Consider the following 21,694-nt stretch of genomic DNA (forward strand, 5'->3'; position numbering starts at 1 on the left):
CAGAATAGAAGCTTTCAGAATGTCATTTAGTAAATGAAAACAGAGTGGGATACCAGTAATAAACCAGTGCCCTCAAGCTACTCATTTTTATGGCAACTTAGTAACAAAATGTACAAACTGTTTAATGCTTCATGCCTAGGCGAGGGGGCAGCACTGAGACACAAATATTGATTCTGAAATCGAGCCAACAAAAATGGAATTTAGATTCTACCAGACAGCAATTCACTGGCTTCATTTTCTTACATCCAAGACAAGTGACACTGTCAATCTGCCTACCTAGAGGTAGATTCTCTGGGCCAAGTTCTGCTCTTGGTGTAAATCTGAGTAACTCTGTTGTCTTCAAAGTTACTCCAGATTTACACTGGAGGGAAATTGGGCCCGCTATCTTCCATGTGACAAGAAAAGTGTGTTGACTCATATTTGCTCCCCAATCACAGAAATTCTATAAGCTAATTTACAGAAAATACTTTCGGATATTTAAAAGATAGTATTATGAGCATCATTTACATGATTTGTAATAATTGCATTCTGGATTCTTGCTCTCTCATATATCTATCTATATCTATAGATATATGGTGGTTTTCCAACAGAATTCAAAGAAAACGCCAGCAAGATGTATACAGCATTTTTCAATTAGTATCTATTTCTTTTAGACCAATGTTGCCAATGTGCTCATTGTATTTAACTGTACGCTATAGCAATGATGTTAGCTTTAGAAATATAAGATTGTTTTCTTAGAGTGGCACTTCAAAAATATGCATTTTTTTTTGCACATAACACTAAATTACTTGTGCCTGCTAAATAGGGAAGGGGTCTCCCTCTCTCTCTTTTTTTTTGGAGGGGGGGCAAGAGGGGGAGAAGAGAGAACACATCTTCCATCTTTCAGCACAGACAATCCTGCTTTACAAATGTACACACTATCCATATATACAGGAACAGCTTCACCCACCGCTCTTGCGACTCGGAAGAGCAAGTTAGAAAGGAGTGGTCTGAGGCCCAGGCACTCCTGAGTTCTAACACTGGCTCGGACCCTGACTCCCTTTGTGGCTTCGGGCAATTCTCTCTCTGCACTTAGCCTAAGGTAAAGGGCTTTGTGAGGGGTATATTCTGCAGTGGTCCGGAAACAGTATTCTCTCCTTTCAAAGGTTAAGGAGCCACCCCTGTCTGCTAATGGAGCCCCCTGGCTAGAGTAGCCTCTTTTACCATACCATCTTGCCTCATAAGAGGCATTTGGCAGGTGGATTTGCATAACGTCAGAGCCACACTCAGGCTATAGCTACACTAAAGAGCTTACAGCGGCGCAGCTGTGCCATTGTAGTGCTGCAAGTGCAGACACTCTAAGCCGATGGGAGAGAGCTCTCCCGTCAACTTAAGTCCTCTGGCTGCCACAATTCCACGAGCAGAGGTAGCTATGTTGGTGGGAGAGGCTCTCCCACTGACATAGCGCTCTCCCCACCAGCGCTCAGGTTAATGTAACTTATGTCATTCAGGGGTGGTTTATTCACACCCCTGAGCAACGTAACTTATACCAACGTAAGCTGTAGTCAGGGGCGGCTCTAGGAATTTCGCTGCCCCAAGCACAGCGGCACGCCGCGGGGTGCGCTCTGGCGGTCGCCGGTCCCACAGCTCCGGTGGACCTCCTGCAGGCGTGTCTGTGGAGGGTCCACTGGTCCCGCGGCTCCGGTGGACCTCCCGCAGACATGCCTGTGGGAGGTCCACCGGAGCCGCGGGACCGGCGGACCCTCCACAGGCATGCCTGTGGGAGGTCCACCGGAGCTGCCTGCCGCCCTCCCGGTGACAGACAGAGCGCCCCCCGCGGCATGCCGCCCCAAGCACGTGCTTGGCGCGCTGGGGTCTGGAGCCGGCCCTGGCTGTAGTGTGTACATAGCCTCAGTGTCCCTACCTCTATTCTTACCTATCCTAGGGCCCCTCTTCATATTACTGCAGATGGATCGCCCCACAAAACACATCTCTGTGGCACAAAGGACCTTGCCTGCATGAGTTCTTTGCAGCCTGACCCCCCTCACAGACAGAATTGCACTGATGTGTGGTGTGAGGATTAGTTATTATCTGTAAAAAGCTTTGAAGATAATTTGGAACTCAGTATCAAGCAGTTAAGTGCTTCACCCTCTTTTACAGTTGCTAGAAACCGTCAGATTAATTCCTTTGGAGCTGAAGCTTTACCTGCTTAATCTCAGCCCAGAGTAGATATTTGTGCACAGATGTGAAAGCTCGAACAATTAATCTGTTCTTGAACTATGCATGGAAAAATAAAAGACAGTTTTCCCAAAAAGCTGCACACAAAAACTCAATAACTGCTGAAGATAATTTGTTCTTTATAGATTTCACTGAGATCTAAGGAATAAGCCAAGTTTGAAGAAAATCCAGTTTTCAAGTTATGAGGATTTGAAGTTGGAAATTTAATGCAGAGTAAGTTTTGCTCTCTGCTAGCTACAATGACACAGGATATTAGGAACAATTAACCATTTTAAGATATGAGATGCCCAGTTCAGTCTTTGGCCTTTCTAGTGGGACTATCAACAACTCCATTCTACTCCGCACTGTGATATCTGAATACCTATAATATTCATAGCCTTACGATGGCTTGTGCTAAGTGTGATCCTCATGTCTCCTGCACCCAAACTGAGAGTCATATGGGTGGGTTTAGTGCCAGCTGTGATGATTTTTGTGATGTGGACACCTGCCCACTAGGTATTGGAGTAAGACCACAAAACTCATTTCACACAAGTCACCAAACAGCCATTAAAATGGTAAGTTTTCTGTCACTGCCTCCTTGGTTGGATTTGAATTAATGATTTAGTGGTAAAAGATTCTTTCCTTTTCTTTCCTTGAAAACTACTGTAGTACTGTGGAAGCTGGGATATCAAATATTCATTCACAATTTAAAAAGTCAATACATGGTATATGATTATTTATATATCAAAGATAGGGAAGGGGACCGTCAATTTAATTGTGGTTACTGGAAAGATAGGATGAATGATCAGCAAAAATCATATAATGTAAATCAATACTTTTGTCTCTTTCCTCAAATGGACTTTGGCTAGGTAGTTATTTATAGTTATATTAGATATTTCTTTCATCCTGTGAATATTAATAAGATGGCAAAGATAGGATATACTACCAAGGACTTGGAAATGAGGATTTCATAATGAATCTTTCGGCAGCATCTGAAGAGTGAAAGCTTGTAGAAAGCTAACACCCAAATAATTTGTGGGATATTAAACAACGTGGTTGGTCTAATTCAATCCTTTGTTTTCTCCTCCGATTTCTGTTTACTTCTGTCACCATTTATTAAAAAACTGTTCTGCCATAATTAAAAATGACACAGCAACAATAACCTTTAGCATCTAGTTTCCATGATAAATGAGTGACTTCAACTAGAGCGTAACCATTTGACAGCTAAGTAAAAATGATGCTAGTTTAACTCTGATTAGCTACGTAATGGATACTCACACAAGTGAAAAACAATGGAAAAGCAGGTCATTCATAGCTGCCCCTGCTATGGGATGACTGGCACATACAGCTTTTGCAATCGCATTATGTTGACTACACAGAATCAAAGGCCCTGCTGATTAACACATGGTTAGTGGAAAGGCTGTATGTTTATAGACAACTCTTTGGGCATAGGACTGCCTGTTCAGCTAAATATGTACAGTATGTAGCACAATGGGGTGCTGATCTTCATTGCAGTCTCTGGGGCTATTTATTAAAGAGAGGAGTACAGATTTACTTAGTACAGACATTAATTTGCAGGGTGGGGAAAGAATGTAATAAGATGGTGTTATGGTTAAGAGTACATATCGTTAATGGTGTAACTGTTACAAACTCAATCATCATATTAGAAACCTTGGTAAGTCAGAGTTAAAGTTACATTTAAAAGAAATCCAAACATGCTGAAGTAAAAAATGCCCAGTTAAGACATTTAACCAGCCTTAACTCTGCCCTGTTGTGACACTACGCAATAACTGTACAATTATGATTACGATACTTCAGTGCCTGTGGTTTGATTTTTAAAGACACATTAGATTGTTTTCATATTATCTCCCTCATGGTATCACTACAAGGTGGAGTTAAGGTTATTTGACTGTCTAAATTTACTATTCATTCACACAACCATTCAGTACAGTTTCTTACACAAGAAACGTATTTCCTACCTGATTGCTAAATACTTCAGCAAAGGTAAAAATTAACTAAGAAGGACACATTATATGTACATATCATAAGCCCTGCTATAGGAAACAGACTGCTTTTACTTGCTGATGACACTCATTTCATTGTCATCCTGGGCTCCTCCTATGTGTTGGTTGTATCCACCTACTGACTTGGAATGCTCCAAGAATGATTTTGGGGAACTTCTGGTGTGTGCTGTACAGGAGGTCTGAATAGATCAGGGGTAGGCAACCTATGGCACGTGTGCCGAAGGCGGAATGCGAGCTGATTTTCAGTGGCACTCACACTGCCCGGGTCCTGGCCCTTGGTCTGGGGGCTCTCCATTTTAATTTAATTTTAAATGAAGCTTCTTAAACATTTTAAAAACCTTATTTACTTTACATACAACAATAGTTTAGTTATATATTATAGACTTATAGAAAGAGATCTTCTAAAAACATTAAAATGTATTACTGGCACGTGAAACCTTAAATTAGAGAGAATAAATGAAGACTCAGCACATCACTTCTGAAAGGTTGCCGAGCCCTGGAATAGATGATTACAATGGTCCCTTCTGGCCTTGGAATCCATGACTGTCTCTAATCTTATGCTTAGGCCCAGATCCTGCAAAGACTTACACATGTGCTTAACTTTACGCACTGTGAGTAGCCCCTTTTGGCTTCAGTGGAACTACACACAGTGCATAAAATTAAGGATGAGGGCCTTACATTGTAAGCTTTTTAAGGCAGGGACCATATTTTGCAATAAGTGTGTATAGTGTCTAATACAGTGCGGCTGGGCCCCCCAGGCGCTATTATAATACAAATGCTTTAAACTGAACCATTGAAGGTTGGATTGTGATGCCCTTGCTCACATTGAGTTGTATGTAACTCAGCAAGTATATCCTTTGCAGTGAATGGAACACTGGGTTGGTAAAATGCTAGCCAACATGAATAATGGTATCACAATCTGACTCTAAACTTATAGACCAGACAGCCATGTAAACTGAATACAAGTTTCAAAGCAGATCCCACTTCTGCACATTCACTGTTTTTTTTAAAGACTATTCCTCTTGAATAAACACTTCATCTGTGTTTCAGATCACTATGCCTTGGCTTTTCTTCATGCTTCACTTGAGAACCAGGAGAAAGTTGTCACTTGTCTGAGCTAAAACGCCTTTCTAATGAGTTAAAAAGAAAGAAAGAAAGAAAACCTGCTCTGATTTTCAAGCAAAACTTGTAGAGAATCATATTAAAGACATCTAGTCCACAATTCTTCCAAGGAGTGGTTTGTACACAGTGTCTCTTGTATTAACAATTACTATGGAAACTTGATCATGTTTACAATTAGAGTGACCAGATGTCCCGATTTTATAGGGACAGTCCTGATATTTGGGGATTTTTCTTATATAGGCTCCTATTACCCCGCCCCCCACCCCTGTCCCAATTTTTCATACTTGCTGTCTGGTCACCCTATTACAACTGAAATATGAAGTTGAATTTTTAACAAGGACAGCACTGGGAGAGTGAATATTCAATGCAGTGATATTCACTAATATAACAGAGTGAGTTTTTAACGGACACCTAGTAACTTTGATTCAGAATGTGAAGAGACCATCAAGACAACATTTAGGGTTCAGCTCTGAACCAAGATGCACAGCAATCTGTGGCAGCGACAGATCTCCTCACAGCCAATTTTGCATGGAGTAAATGCAGGGCCGGTGCAACCACTAGGTAGCCGCCTAGGGCGCCAAGATTTGAGGGCGCCAAAAAGCAGTGCCCAAAATGTCTGGAATGCTTACCTGGCGCTGAATAAACATGTAACCCTCTTCCTGCCGCTGTGCGAGGGGGCGCTGCAACTTTGATCAGCTCTGGCCGGCCGGGAAGTGATGTCATTCCTCCTCCAGCCACAGGGGGCGCTGCGCTGCTCCCTGCTGCTCTGGCTATGCCCCAGGGCCCCTGCCTCTGCTCAGCCCCGCCCCCATTCCCCTGAGCTCTGCAGCAGGGCCAGGCCTGTGCTCACTGGCAGGGGGAAGTGCAGAGACCTGGCCCCAGCCGCGCTGCCGGTGAGTGCTGGGGGGTGGTGCCCCCCTGCCCTCAAAGCCAGCCCTGCCCCCCCGCCCCTCCCAGAGACCTGGGGCACCCCCCCGCCCGCCTGGGGGCTGCGTAGGGCCCCAGAATATCTAGGGACGGCCCTGGTACCCGCCACCCTGCCTGCAGCCAGCCCCACTCCCTCTGCCCTGCCCGCAGCCAGCCCCACACCCCCTGCCCTGCCCACAGCCAGCCCCGCACCCCCTGTCTCCAGCCAGCCCCACACCCCCTGTCTCCAGCCAACCCCTGCCGCACCCCCCTGCCTGCAGCCAGCCCCACTCCCCCTGCCCTGCCCGCAGCCAGCCCCACACCCATGTCTCCAGCCAGCCCCACAGCCCTGCCCTGCCCACAGCCAGCCCCATACCACCTGTCTTCAGCCAGTCCCTGCCGCACCCCCCTGCCCAAAGCCAGCCCCACACCCCGTCTCCAGCCAACCCCACACCCCATCTCCAACCAGCTCCGCATCCCCTGCCCTGCCCCAAGCCAGCCAGCCCCACACCCTGTCTCCAGCTAGCCCCTGCCGCATCCCCCACCCGAAGCCAGCTAGCCCCAATAACCATGTCAGGTTATTCATTTATGTTCATTTAATTTCATTATTTAGTCTACATATTTATACATTTTCAAGCTGAATGTGTATTAATTCTAATGAACGCCACATTATGCAGTATTCGTTTTTGAAAGTTTATAATAAGCGATGCTCCGGATGGAGGGGCGGGGGGGCACAAGGTGGAAGTTTCGCCTAGGGTGCAAAATATCCTTGCACCGGCCCTGAGTAAATGCTAATCCACACTCAGCACCAGTTGTGCAGCCCCCTCTGCAGCCCACAGGGAGAAGCAGGCTCCAGTGGCTGCAGAGGAACAGAGAGGGAGAGGTGTAGATGGAGCGGGGAGTGTTCTGGTTCCTGCAGCATTACACCCCATGTTGTACTTGACAGCAGCAAGAGTAGACAAATTACTTTTGCAGAGAGTAACTAGGGCTGCAAAGCAGTGCACTTTGGTGGCAGAATCCCTTTTGGGGACTAACAGACACTCCAGCAACTAATGTTTTCTTGTTGCAGTTTTGCTATGGTTACATAGGTAGCAAGGTTACAACAGGCAGTTTCTTTCATAGAGCAACTCCCTGATGCACAGAGGAAAACTATTGTGATGGCTTTCCACTCAGGACATGCATTGTTTGTGTCTTGGGTTTGCACAGCTGAGCGGTATCATCTGTGCAGAGGTATCCCTTCACTGACAGTCTTGCTTTATTGGGGTTGTGCCTTGAAGCACTACAATCATGGGCCTGTAGCTGGACAATGCTGTCCTGCAGTCTGCCCTATCTGTTTCAATACCACATCCATCCTATGTGAGCACCTCCATCATGACAGGCTGTTCTCAGGCCCAGGGACTTCAGAATTGGTAGCACCTGATTCACAAGCAGGAGGAGTTTGCCATTCACAGGGCTGCCCGGGGGGGAGGGGGGGGCAAGTAGGGCAATTTGCCCCAGGCCCTGGGCCCCACAGGGGCCCCCCTGAGAATTCTCCGGCCCTGGCCCAGCTTTCCCCCGGCGCCTCAGCGCGCCATGTCCAGGAACGGCCCAGGACAGAGCTAAAGCGGCGGGGCTTGGGCGGGGCCTGAGCTCCTCCCCACTTGGAGCCGCATGGTAAGGGGGCGGGGCTGCAAGCTCCGGGGCAACCGGCGGGAACTTAGGCCCCACTGGAGCCATGCCGCTGCAGTGCTGTCCAGGGGCCCTCCTGGACACGGCTCGCTGAGGCTCTGGGAGAGGTGGGGGTAAGCAGCATGGCAGGGGGCCGGGGGGGGGGGTTGGATAAGGGGCAGGGAGTCCTGGGGCCAGGGAGGGGCAGAGGTTCTGGGGGCAGTCAGGAGACGGGAAGGGGCAGTTGGATCGTGGGCATTCTGGGGTCTGTCAGGACTCGTGGGGGGGTGGATAGGGTCGGGGCAGTCAGAGGATGGGGGCTGGTGGGGGTCAGGTCCCAGGGTGGTGGTTGGGGAGGGGGCCTTAGGGAGGGCGGTGAGGGGACAAGGAGCAGGATGGGTGGGGGATTCTGAGGGGCGCAGTCGGGGGGCAGGAAGTAGATGGGGGTCAGATAGGGGGCAGGGCCAGGCTGTTTGGGAGGCACAGCCTTCCCTACCCTACAGCTCATTCAGCAATTTGAGGCTTAATGCAGACAGCTATTTAACACAAAGAACCAAGCTGTTATCTTTTCCATGGGGGAGGGATCACATGAGAAGAGCAATATCCTACACCACCTACCTCTTTCCCAACCCTACCAAGGGAGACCCCCTCCCCTGCATTCCATGAGGCTCTAGGGGGTTAATTCAGTGGTTCTCAAACTTTTGTACTGGTGACCCCTTTCACATAGCAAACCTCTGAGTGTGACCCCCCCATAAATTAAAAACACTTTTAAAATATATTTAACACTATTATAAATGCTGGAGGCAAAGTGGGGTTTGAGGTGAAGGCTGACAGCTCACAACCCCCAGTAATAACCTTGTGACCCCTTGAGGGATCCCTACCCCCAGTTTGAGAACCCCTGGGTTAATTTAATTTTAGCACTCTGTGTCCATTCATATGCATGTGCTATTTTGAGCATTTCAGTTTTCACAACATAGGCTCATCTGAGATTCTGGAACAAGCTCAAATGCTCAGTTCGTGGAGTATGTACATAAGCTATACTAAAGACAAACCCACAGTAACGTCTCCAGTTTGTGAGGGACCCTGTGGAGCCCGTCTCTAGGAAACAGATACATTCATGGAGGTTAAGTCCATTAATGGCTATTAGCCAGGATAGGTAAGGAATGGTGTCCCTAGCCTCGGTTTGTCAGAAGGTGGAGATGGATGGCAGGAGAGAGATCATTTGATCATTACCTGTTAGGTTCACTCCCTCTGGGGCACTTGGCATTGGCCACTGTCGGTAGACAGGATACTGGGCTGGATGGACGTTTGGTCTGACCCAGTATGACGATTCTTATGTTCTAAGCTAAATGAACCCAAATTAAAGCGACAGATATGAGTCAAGGAAGCCAGAAGAGTATCAGAAACCTGGAAAAATCTCTGACTGGATGGGCTCAGGCATTTGGTCACAAGCTGAGGTAGTTCAAAAGTTTGGGATTTTTTTTAAGCAGATTTTTTTATTGTTTCTTTAAACAAACACAGCAAGCAGCAAATATTTGGCCACACACTTCTGAAACCCCAAACCATGTTCAGGTTTTGGCAGACTAATTTCAGCTTTTCAATTAAAAAAAACAACAAAATTTGAAGGAAAGCAGACATTGTCCGTGATTTTTTTCTGCTTTTTAAAAACCTCTAGTTTTCGATCCAAAAAAATTTTTGACGGAAAATATTTGTCCAACCTTTTTAATGAGCTTTAGTGCCTTTTAGCACTAGCTGATGCTGAGAACCAGTGATACCTTGTGAAGGTGACTTGAAAAGAAGTTTTCTCAAAACTGGGTTTGTGCCGAGATGCGGAAGGTTTTTAAATGTTTATTTTTCCTGGGGCTCCCCGGGGGGGTAAGTGGGACAATTTGCCTTGGGCCCTGTAGGGGCCCCCACGAGAATATAGTATTCTATAGTATTGCAACTTTTTTTTTTATGGAAGGGGCCTCTGAAACTGCTTTGCCCCAGGCCCCCTGAATCCTCTGGGCCATTCCTCTTTGGGAAGCATCTTTTCCTGACTTGCATCACCCACCTCATTCTCCAGCTACATGCAAGCCTGCATAATGACCTGGTTGCAAAACAGCACTGATTCTGGACTAGCATTTATGGTACTGCGCCTGCAACCATGCCTGTCTGATTTGTGCTTTTGTAGCACAGTGCCCTTTCTGTTAATAAATTACAATTTTTAATAGCTCTGATAAACTTGTGACAGAAAAAAACCCATGGCATTTTAAAAAAAATTTAGACATCTTTAAGGTACATTTCCCTCTCCCGGGTATGGGGTGGGGGCAGGAGAATGGAAAGGAGGAGGCATACAAGGGATTTATACAAGATCTCTGAACAACCAATTAAAATATAGGTGTTGTATAAACCACTCAAACAACACATATCCGGTTCAATGAAAATAATGCTTCCTATGTGATGCTTATGTCTAAACAGCATTTTATTCCTAGATCAGTGATCTTATGCATTCACAATTCTATTTCAGACAACTACAAAACAATTTGTTAGCATACTTTGTAAGGAGATTTGGAAGAGGTAGCATAAATGTAGAGTGATAAGGACGGGAATAAATATCTCCAATGTGGAAAATGGCAATCACAGAAAGTTATCTCTATAGACAGATGTAAAATATAAGGCCAAAATCAGTGTTATTTTTTCTTGTGGGAGGGTGTGATAAGGCAAGGACGTAAAGCAAACTGACAGGAGAAAAAAAATCAGATTATTAGAGAGGTAAGCAATTAAAACAAGAGGCATAAACTTATTTTTCCCCCATGTATTATAAAAGCCTCTACATTGTTAAGTTATTGGCATATGGCACCCCATACCTTCTAATGTATTTCTTTAAGAAGAAAGCCAAAGAGAATTTGGCTTTCCTCTGCCAGACCACAATATGTTTCACTTCCAGTGATCTGTCTTGAAATGTCAACTTTACAGCTTCAATATCCATGAAGAAATTCTTAATAAAAAGATATGATCTGCATTTCAGAATGAACCATCTAATCCTTTAGCAATGCCAGTTTCTAGGGAACCGTTGATAAGAATGATGGACTTTGCCTTACAAAAGACTGTTTTCTAACACTAATGAACTGTATTTTTTCAGTCACCAATGTATTACAAATGCATCAAGGCAAGATAAACATGCTGAACTGGTGATCAGAGAATGGCTCAACAGTGAAAACGAGATGACTGGATTGGATTTTTGTACAAGAAAACAGAGCAGAAGTTTGAAATTTGTTACATGAATAATCTTGCTGTGTTTGTAATTTAATTTAGTCAGTTTTAAACACAAATCTTTTAAGTCCTCCATTTAAATGAATTCTGTTTTATGAAAAATGGATACAGCAATGTGTGAGATGGGTAAGATAAATACAATAGCCTTATTTTTCTATACACAGCACCTTTGGTGGCTATTTATATCTATGCAAAGTGCAGTGTAGTGGAAAAATCAGAGCCACTGAGCATAGATCCTTGGGTAGCATGGTGGTCTCTTCTCTAAACAGTCATGAGTTCCTCTCCCACACCAACACTTGGGTCAGCTCCTCAGCTGGTGTAAAGTGGCAATACTACATTGACTTAAATAGATTTGCACTGACTTAAACTGCCTAAATGGGCTGGTCCTTCAACGCTAAGCCATTGCTAATACTGCAATCAGTGCAACAGGGAGCTGCATTTTACAGATGCTGCTTCAGATGAGATGTTTAACTGAGCTCCTTTCAACTCATCTCTGGTTTCTGTTCAGGTGAAAGCCCCAGCTGTTATGGAACTTTAAAAAAAAATACCATAAGTACCCAGAGCTCCCAAAACACCAAAGTACCAAGTACAAAAAATACCAAAGTCCCAGGGTCCTTCAGGCCTGTCTCAATCAACCAGGTTTTAATGCAGGGGTGGCCAACCTGATCCTGAGAAGGAGCCAGAATTTACCAATGTACATTGCCAAAGAGCCACAGTAATACGTCAGCAGCCCCCCATCAGCTCCCACACCCTGCTCCCAGTGCCTCCCACCCACCAGCACCTCTGCCGATCAGCACCTCCCCCTCCCTCCCCACACCCCCCGATCAGCTGCTTCATGGCATGCAGGAGGCTTGGGGGGGCGGGGAGAGGGGGAAGAAGCGAGGGCACTGCAGGCTCAGGGGAGGATACAGGAAGGGGTGGAGTGGGGAGCAGGGCCTGTGGCAGAGCCAGGGGTTGAGCAGTGAGCACCCCCTGGCACATTAGAAAGTTATCACCTGTAGCTGCAGCCCTGGAGTCGGTGCCTATACAAGGAGCCACATATTAACTTCTGAAGAGCTGCATGTGGCTCCGGACCCACAGGTTGGCCACCCCTGTTCTAATGTATGAATGTAGGCTATTACTAAGTGTATAACAGCTGCCACATTTGTCACACTGTTATTGCATTACCGTAACTAATTACTTCGTAAAGAGTTGCAAGATACCGTATAAATGACAGGCATTGTATAAGCAGGTTATGTTCTATTCTCTCTTATTCTTTTTGGTCAGTTATCTATTCTAGAATAGCAATGTGGTCTACTGGACTGGGCAGAGAACTAGGATGTCCTGAGTTCAAATTCTCACTTTCATGGTCAATTATCATATCTCCTTGGTCAAGTCTCTTAACCTCTCTTTAAAGTGGGGTAATACAGTAACTATCTAATATGGCTACTGTGAAAATAAATTTGTAAGGACATTATTTTCAGAGGTGCAGAGCATCTATTGCTCCCATTGACTTCAAGGGGAGTTGTGGGTGCCCAGCACCTCTGGAAAATCAGGCCTTCCAAGTTGCACAGGGCTTTCAAAATATAAAGCACTGTACTTTGTAAGTGCAAAGCATTGTTATTACTGCATTTCTACTTTGGTAAATTACCATTTCTGCTAGCGAGTGGGAAGTACTTCTAGTTGTATATATGGTAAGAAACATCCAAAGTTAATCAGGCTTTAATAAGTATTTCTAGAGGCACAAAATTACAATGGAATCCTTTTATCTTAGCCAATATTTCAGTGGGGTTTTTATTGAATGACTCAAGTTATGAAAAGCAACAGGGGCAAACAGTAAAAATTATTTATCTGGTCAGGGTAATTCATGCAAACCAACTATACTGGTCACAAATAAGCAGTGTGCTACAGTATTTTAAGTGTTCTCTAGAAAAAAAATCAATAATTATTTCTAGGTATTTGGTGTTTGTGTTAATTTTTGTCCCAAAGACAGGAACTGTGGCAGAAGCATGTGAAATGAAGAGTAGCCAGCAATAATTAGATGCATATTTTTATCTCCAAACTTTCCTGTTTTCATAGAAAAACAAACATCCAGGCTCACTTTATTATTTGTGTACTCTCCAAGCATCATGGTAGACCTGCGTGTACTTGTCTTTATTTAAACTATGAGACCTATTTGTATTGTTGGCTAGGTAGTAGCAGTTTAAGTGTGACTCCCCATTGCTAATGGCAAAAGAATAATGGTCAGATGTTTAGGTTATAAACAATGTCTAATTCAGCAGTTCCCTATTTTCTGATGGAGTGCCTGATCCTTCTGCAGTGGTGTGGCACATGGGCACCCATCCACAGTGCCATACTTCCTTCCCCAGAATTGTTGCCTTAGTCTTCTCTTATGCGTATTCCCTTTTTTTTGGTCTCTTTTCCCATGTGTCTTTTTCCATTGCTTTCTTGTTTTTCATTTGCTCTTTATGGTGCCACCCTCTTCCTTTTCTCTTATCTTGATGATCCGGACCCCGGGGCTTTTCCTCCCTCCTTCTCACTCTCTAGGGGTATGTCTACACTACCAGAGTAGTTCGATTCTACTTAAATCGAATTTGTGGAACCGATATTACAAAGTCGAATGTGTGTATCCACACTAAGGACAGTAAGCACACTAACGGGGCAAGCGTCAACATTGGAAGCGGTGCACTGTGGGCAGCTATCCCACAGTTCCCGCAGTCCCCGCTGCCCATTGGAATTCTGCTGGGGGAAAAATATGTCGAGGGTGGTTTTGGGTAACTGTCGTCATTCAACCGTCCCTCCCTCCCTCCCTCCCTGAAAGCGCCAGCGGGCAATCAGTTCGCGCACTTTTCTGGTGAGTGACAGCGCGGACGCCACAGCACTGCGAGCATGGAGCCCGCTGCGATCATCGCTGCACTTATGGCCGTTGTCAACTCCTTGCACCTTATCGTCCACCTTTTTCACAGTCAGATGCTGAGAAATCGGGCGAGGAGGCTCCGGCAGCGCGGTGAGGACATGAAGTCTGAGAGTGGCACAGACCTCTCACAAAGCACGGGACCCCGCGCCATGGACATCATGGTGGCAATGGGTCATGTTCATGCTGTGGAATGGCGATTCTGGGCCCGGGAAACAAGCACGGACTGGTGGGACTGCATAGTGCTGCAGGTCTGGGATGAATCACAGTGGCTGCGAAACTTTAGGATGCGTAAGGGAACTTTCCTTGAACTGTGTGAGTTGCTGTCCCCTGCCCTGAAGCGCAAGGACACCCGGATGCGAGCAGCCCTGACTGTGCAGAAGCGAGTGGCCTTAGCCCTCTGGAAACTTGCAACGCCAGACAGCTACCGGTCAGTACACAACCAGGCTGGCGTGGCTACCGTGGGGGGGTTGTTAGATGCAAGTAGCCATGCAACGTTGAGCTGCTCCTCCTCCCAAGGGTAGTGACCTCAAATCAGGTCATCATCCATCATAGATTCGGATGATGATGGGATTCCCAAACTGGGGGTGGGAGATGGAACTCACATCCATCCCTGACCCGGGACCACCCACCCAGCCAGCCAGTATATTACCCGAGGGCTTTTTTTTGGTGCTGCAAGCAACTGTGGTGACAGGACCCAGCGTTTTTACCAACATCAACCGGAGAGCGCCGGCAAGGTTCATGTGTGTTTTTTTTCAGAACTCTCTGTCTTTTTTTCTTCCCGGGAAAAAAAAATAACTGGGATGATGATGATGATGCTATAGTGATCCTGGGGACCCAGCCTACTACCCGCTAACCTGGCTCAAACCCTATACAGGCGGGCGCATGGGACAGTGACAGAACTCTTCAACTACCGGCTGAGCAAGTGCAGAATGGTGGTGGAGTGTGCTTTTGGACGTCTCAAGGGGAGATGGAGAAGCTTACTGACTCGCTCAGATCTCAGCGAAACCAATATCCCCATTGTTATTGCAGCTTGCTGTGTGCTCCACAATCTCTGTGAGAGCAAGGGGGAGACCTTTATGGCGGGATGGGAGGTTGAGGCAAATAGCCTGGCTGCTGATTACGCCCATCCAGACAGCCGTGCGATTAGAAGAGCCCGGCGGGAAGCGCTGTGCATCCGGGAGGCTTTGAAAGCTAGGTTCCTCAGTGAGCAGGGTAACCTGTGACTATTAAGTTTGTTCCCCCACTTCCAACACACGTTTAAAAATAAAATACATGGAACTTTGTTAATTAACACCGTTTTCTTTATTACTGATTTCGCGGTAAAGGGTTGAAACTGGGACACAGACTGTGGTGGGTAGGGTGTGTAGTGATGTAAAGACCGCTTCTAAACTCAAGGAATGCCCCCTTCAAACACAGTCTCCTCTAAAAGAACATGACGGAAACAGTAATTAACAGAAAAGTATTTTTTATTATCAACTAGACAGTTAGGGGATGAAACTGGGACGGGGGCTTGGGTGAGGCAGGAAGGAAAGGACTTATCAAAATTTTGGGAATAAGAGCCTTCTTGTACTTGAGCACTCTGCAGGGGTGGAGTGACAGTTTTCACGGCCCCTGCTGCCCCTCCTTCTTTGTACTTTGGGTGAGGGGGTTATGGGACTTTGTGGCGGGGGAGGGCGGTTAGAGATAGACTGCAGTGGGGCTCTGTCCTCCTGCCTCCGGTCCTGCAGAACATCCACAAGGCGCCGGAGCGTGTCCGTTTGCTCCCTCATTAGTCCAAGCAGCGTTTGAGTCGCCTGCTGGTCTTCCTGCCGCCACCTGTCCTTCCGTTCGCTGTGTGAGCGCTGGTACTGCGACATGTTCTCCCTCCACTGGGTCTGCTGGGCCGCCTCGGCTCGGGAGCAGCCCATAAGTTCAGAGAACATCTCGTCCCGTGTCCTTTTCTTTCGCCACCTAATCTGCGCCAGCCTCTGTGAGGGGGATGCCGAGGTAGGTCGGGAGACAGTCGCAGCTGTGTGATGGGAAAAAGGGAGTGAATTCCTTACAAAGATACATTTTTGCGAACAATGAACATAGTCTAGTCTGTCTCTGTGAACAAGACCATTCACAGCACCTATCTCATGCGCACTCAGGACAAGTTCGAATTTTCGGCCTTTGCATTCAGTGCCTGGGGTCTTGCAGTGGAGATCAGACAAGCGGGGCAGGACAGCAGAATTCATGTAGCAGGCAGACATGGTAAGCCGTAGACTTTTGGCTGCTTAAAACTTAATTTATAGCAGTGCCCTCCTTTCACGGTCAAAGCAATGCTCCTAGCATTGGCCAGTTCCTGCTGCCAGCAATCTGGAAAGCATGAACTCTGCCCCTGTCCCACCCCCTCGCGGCTGTCCCCGGGAAAGATCCCTGTATGCTGCCCCTGTCCCGCCTCCACCGCGAGGCTGTAAACCACCGGTTACAGTTATGTAAAGGAACAGGCAAGCAGTCCCAATACTAACATTCCCCTAATTCAAAGCAGGCCGCCATGAGCGAAATCACCCTGATGAGGATCAGTGACACAGATAAAGACTGCATGCTGCGTGAAAGCCAGCAAAAACCAGGGCCCTATGCCGCCATGCTCTGCGAGGCAATGATACCCGAGTACCTGATGATAGCCTGGCATGGAAAAGTGTGCTACCACGGAGGACGCAATAAGGCCGCTCTCCCCAGGAACCTCATGCAGAGGCTTTTCAATTACCTCCAGAAGAGCTTCGTGGAGATCTCCCATGAGGATTTCTGTTCTATCCCCATACATATTAACCTTTTCCATTGTTAATATTCCTGTTCTGTTAAAAATAAAAGTTTACATGTTTAAATCACTTACCGACTGATCCTTCCCCTGATTCAGGGTCCGGGTTAATGGCTGGGGAGGGTTGGTAGGGGATCTCCGTGAGAGTGATGAAGAGATCCTGGCTGTCGGGGAAATCAGCGTTGTAAGCGCTGTCGACTGCCTCGTCCTCCTCATCTCCTTCCTCATCTTCCCCATCCGCGAACATCTCCGAGGAACCGGCCGTCGACACTATCCCATCCTCAGAGTCCACGGTCAGTGGTGGGGTAGTGGTGGCGGCCACACCTAGAATGGAATGCAGTGCCTCGTAGAAGCGGCATGTCTGGGGCTGGGATCTGGAGCGTCCGTTTGCCGCTTTGGTCTTCTGGTAGCCTTGTCTCAGGTCCTTGATTTTCACGCGGCACTGCGTTGCATCCTGGCTATATCCTCTCTCTGTAATGGCTTTGGAGATCTTCTCGTAGATCTTCGCATTCCGTTTTTTGGAGCGCAGCTCCGAAAGCACAGACTCATCGCCCCACACAGCGATCAGATCCAAGACTTCCCGATCAGTCCATCCTGGGGCCCTCTTTCTATTCTGAGATTGCATAGACACCTCTGCTGGAGAGCTCTGCATCATTGCCAGTGCTGCTGAGCTCGCCACGATGTCCAAACAGGAAATGAGATTCAAACTGGCCGGACAGGAAAAGGAATTCAAATTTTCACGGGGCTTTTCCTGTGTGGCTGGTCAGAGCATCCGAGCTCGGACTGCTGTCCAGAGCGTCAACAGAGTGGTGCACTGTGGGATAGCTCCCGGAGCTATTAGCGTCGAATTCCATCCACACCTACCCTAATTCGACATGGCCATGTCGAATTTAGCGCTACTCCCCTTGTCGGGGAGGAGTACAGAAATTGAACTAAAAAGAGACCTGTATGTCAAACTAAATAGCTTCGTTGTGTGGATGGGTGCAGGGTTAATTCGATTTAACGCTGCTAAATTCAACATAACCTCCTAGTGTAGACCAGGCCTAGGTGACATGCTGCTCAGGGCAGTGAGCTTGGAGGTAGCTGTGGTGGCTGGGGAAAGTAAATTAATCACTCAGTGGTTGGTGGACCTGGGCCGCACATACTTTCCCAGCTGAACTGAAATTGGGTTGATAGTTATTGTTTCATCATTTAGGCATATGCATTAATTTCTCCCATAGCCTTCATTGTGGCCACAGGGTAAGGAAGGGAAGAGCACTGCAGGGCAGGCCCCTTTAAGTTTATGCTGGGAGTAAGTTTGCTGAATAGGGTGTGGCAGATGTGGCATCATGCAGCCTTCCCCCCCCGCCCAACTCCTGTATTGCTCCTTTGCCCTGGACTAGTCTGCTGCTCCTCAGGCTGGGATACACTGCTATAATTCAAACTCTGTCAATACACTGCACTCATTTGTATTGACTTATAGGGCCTATAACCAGCTTACAGAGACAAATGTATCTGAACAACGTTACAGAGTCAATATACTTTTTTCTGTTTTCATCATATTTTCCTACATAGAAATGACCACAGAGGAATTATTCCAAGTGTTCCTACAAAGTGATGTTCCAAATCCTATTTATACCCCTTTCTGCAGCAATTGTATCACCTCACACTAATAGCTCTATTTCTGTGCAACATCCCAGAAGTATAACAAATAGCGAGAGTTGTGTTTTAAGTCATAGAAGTTAAGAGATGGAAGACACCAATGTCAGTTTGCGCCACAGCCAGAGCAGAATATACTCTCTAGATAGAATGCTTTAAGATTTTAAATTGATAAGCTTAGCCTAAAGACCAAAAAAAAGTGAAAGTGAAAACTACCCTATAACTATATATTCAATAGAAGTAAGTTTTAAAAATATGTTGCATCCTGACTGCAAATTAAACTTAATCCTTGTATGACGCTACTAGGATGGCATTTCACTAGCCTTTAAGACAGTCCAACTAACGTGGAAACCCAACACACTCACTCTCATACACACACACACATGGTCAGGCCTAGTCTACACTAGACTTTTTGTCTTGCAATTTCCCACCATCATTACCAGCAGCACAACTATCTTGGTGGCAGGAATGCCATGAGCCTCAGTGCAGACCAGTCACTGGTCACCACCAAAGCATTAAGTGCTAGGTTGGCAAGACCTGTTTTAAGTGGCATTAAGCAATGGCACAGCAGTTAAAACTCCAGGGGCTGGCCTGGTTCACATCTGGTTCCTCCATTGCTTCTACTGGCACTGCTGCTGGAGTGGAACCAGTGGTAGCAACAGTTAGAAATGTTTAAAAAAAAATGTCTGTTGTAGACACACACCTCTTCTCACATCTGTGACACTAATTACATCTCCATCATTGCTGGCTTTGTGTGAAACATCCTGCTGTAGGTTAAGCATGCAGCTTGAAGTTGAGTGGCAAGTGTGGTGGGTGGGGCTATGGCCCTAGGTTCTCCCTCTTTGGGGTGATTTGCATCCCTGGAGTTCAAGCAGAGAGCCATCCCCTGCACATACACAGGGAGTGGGGTCGTGTTTGCCTTTTTGCAGGGTGCATGAAAGGCAGGGAGGAACCTAGGGCCAGATTTTCAAAGGTCTTTAGGAGCTTAAAGATGCAGATATCAATGGGTATTTGGTGTCTTACCTGCTCTGGTACTTTTGTAAATCCCACTAGGTGACTATCTGCATTTTTAGGACCTAAATTCATTTGAAAATCTGGCCCTTTATACCCACCCTGTCTGAATTAGGCTAAGGACAATCTTGTGCTCAGTGAAGAAGCTGGAAAAACATATGCTGTTCCACTGAAGTCACTGCATACATTACTGCACAGCAGATTTCTACCCTGCAGGTTTTATTCAGTTTTCTACCTCAGGTTGGTATAAAACTCTAACCAGAGATTAGTAAGCAAAGTGAAGTTTTTTCCAGGTTCTGAGTTTTATAAGAACCTGTTTCAAAATCCAAACATTTCTCGTAGATTTTTCCACGTTAGAGAATGGAAAACAAAGCTAGTCAATGGTAAAGAATTGTGTTGGTTTATTGCCCCTAAAGGTAGGGTTCGTGTCACAACAGATCCTTTAAACTGAGTAACAAGAGCTGTGACACAGAAGAGAATCATTCAGTAATTTCTATAAACTTTACCAAAGCATCCAAGGAGGCAAGATTGCAATCAAATCAGGCGCTGTGCTTCCTGCACATCAGATTGCACAAAGGATGTCACAGCTCATAGCGCCTCAGCACAATTTATAGGCCTGTAAATTATAACAATGCTCCTCAGAGAAGGGTTTTTCTCCGCCTTTCTGAGTTATGCCACTGGATGCCTTTGGGTCTCAGAAAAGTTCCAAGATACATGATATAGCATCACTGGGGCTTCAAATAAGCCATGGCAACTGCCATGGAAACAATGATGTCACTGACTTGGGTGGAGCCTGGGTAAATTAAATGCAAAACAGTAGAGAAAAGGAAACATCAGGGATACAAATCTGATGTTTTCCCCCTTGAGAATATTAAATCAAGTATATTATCCTTTATAGCACAGATCCCAAAAGCAAACAAAACAAACAACAAGAAAAAAATCACAATAATAATAATAATAATAATAATAATTTGCACGTCTATAGCACCTTTCATCAAAGGATCTCAAAACAATTTAAACTAGTTAAATAAATCTCACATTGCCCCTGTGAATCTTGGTATCTTAGTAGTCTTTAGAGATGGTGACAGTTTCATATGAAACCAATTCTCCATTAGTAAATAGGACAAGACTAAATTCAACTTCACCTGCCTCTAACTTAAAATCAAGGATTGAACCATGTCTCTATAGGCTGTGTTTTTGAGTTCATAATTAGATAGGGTCAAAAACCAATGACAAAAGTGAATCAACCTATCAGTAAACAAATCATAGGTATGTAGAGTAGGATTTTTTTAAAAAAAATTCAGATCTGTGGAAACCTCTAGAATATCAAGAATCCAGCCCTCAGGATATATTACATCCCTCTAGTCCCAGAGTGCAACAGATCACTCACTGAGGGTCTGAACCAACTAAGAGTGAAGTGAATTGATTTTCCCATCTTTACACTTATGCAAAGTGAATGAAAAAAATACTACCAAATATGTGTTGTAACATCTTACAACTATATTGCACCGGAAGTTGAGAATCAGGTTTACAGGAAATCTTTCCATTAACTTTATTGGGAGTTGAATCACACAATAAGTATGTTGACAAGTGTTCTATCAAACCTACATTATTTTTATAGTACACCCAGTCGAAGAAGTTTGAAGGTGTTGTTGATTTTGATGTGTATATAAATCTGATAAAGAATTTTTCAACCTCTTCTTTAATTGTGAATCAAAAACTTTGCATCTCATTTAGAAATATCCATGGTCATAAACAATGTTATAGAATTACAGAAGGGATCTTAAGGGTCATCTAGTCTAGCTCCCTGCCAAGATGCAGGATTTGTTGGATTTAAACCATCCAAGACAGATGGCTATCCAGTCTCTCTTTGAAAACCTCCAGTGAAGGAGCTTCCATGACCTCCCTAAGCAATCTGTTCCATTGTCCTATTGTTCTTACAGTTAAGAAGTTTGTACTCAGATTTAATCTAAACCCATTGCCTCTTGTCCTGCCCTTTGTGGCAAAAGAGAACAACCTTCTCCATCTTTTTTATGGTAGCTTTTCACTTATTAGAAGACTGCTATCATATCTCTCCTTAATATCTTCTTTTCCAAACTAAACATACCCACTTCCTTCAGCCTTTGCTCATCTGGATTGCATTCCATCCCTTTGAACATCTCTGTCACTCGCCTTTGGATCCTTTCCAGTTTCTCCACATCCTTTCTATACAGCAGTGAC

The 21,694-nt window shown here is 45.6% G+C and overlaps 1 protein-coding gene across 8 annotated transcripts in view; it reads right to left on the reverse strand.

The window, feature by feature from the left end:
• STARD13 (StAR related lipid transfer domain containing 13) overlaps nucleotides 1-21,694 on the reverse strand; it is a 480,039-nt gene that overhangs the window by 135,948 nt on the left and 322,397 nt on the right. Inside the window, exon 1 of one of the 8 annotated variants that reach the window (XM_039530708.1) lies at nucleotides 5,972-6,014. The exons of the other annotated variants lie outside the window; for them this stretch is intronic. The gene's annotated coding sequence lies outside the window, so the exon portion shown is untranslated. Of the gene's footprint in view, nucleotides 1-5,971; nucleotides 6,015-21,694 lie in introns of those variants that run through there. 8 annotated transcript variants of the gene reach the window in all.

The sequence above is a fragment of the Mauremys reevesii genome, linkage group 1 (genome assembly GCF_016161935.1).
Source record: "Mauremys reevesii isolate NIE-2019 linkage group 1, ASM1616193v1, whole genome shotgun sequence".
Lineage (NCBI taxonomy): Eukaryota > Metazoa > Chordata > Testudines > Geoemydidae > Mauremys > Mauremys reevesii.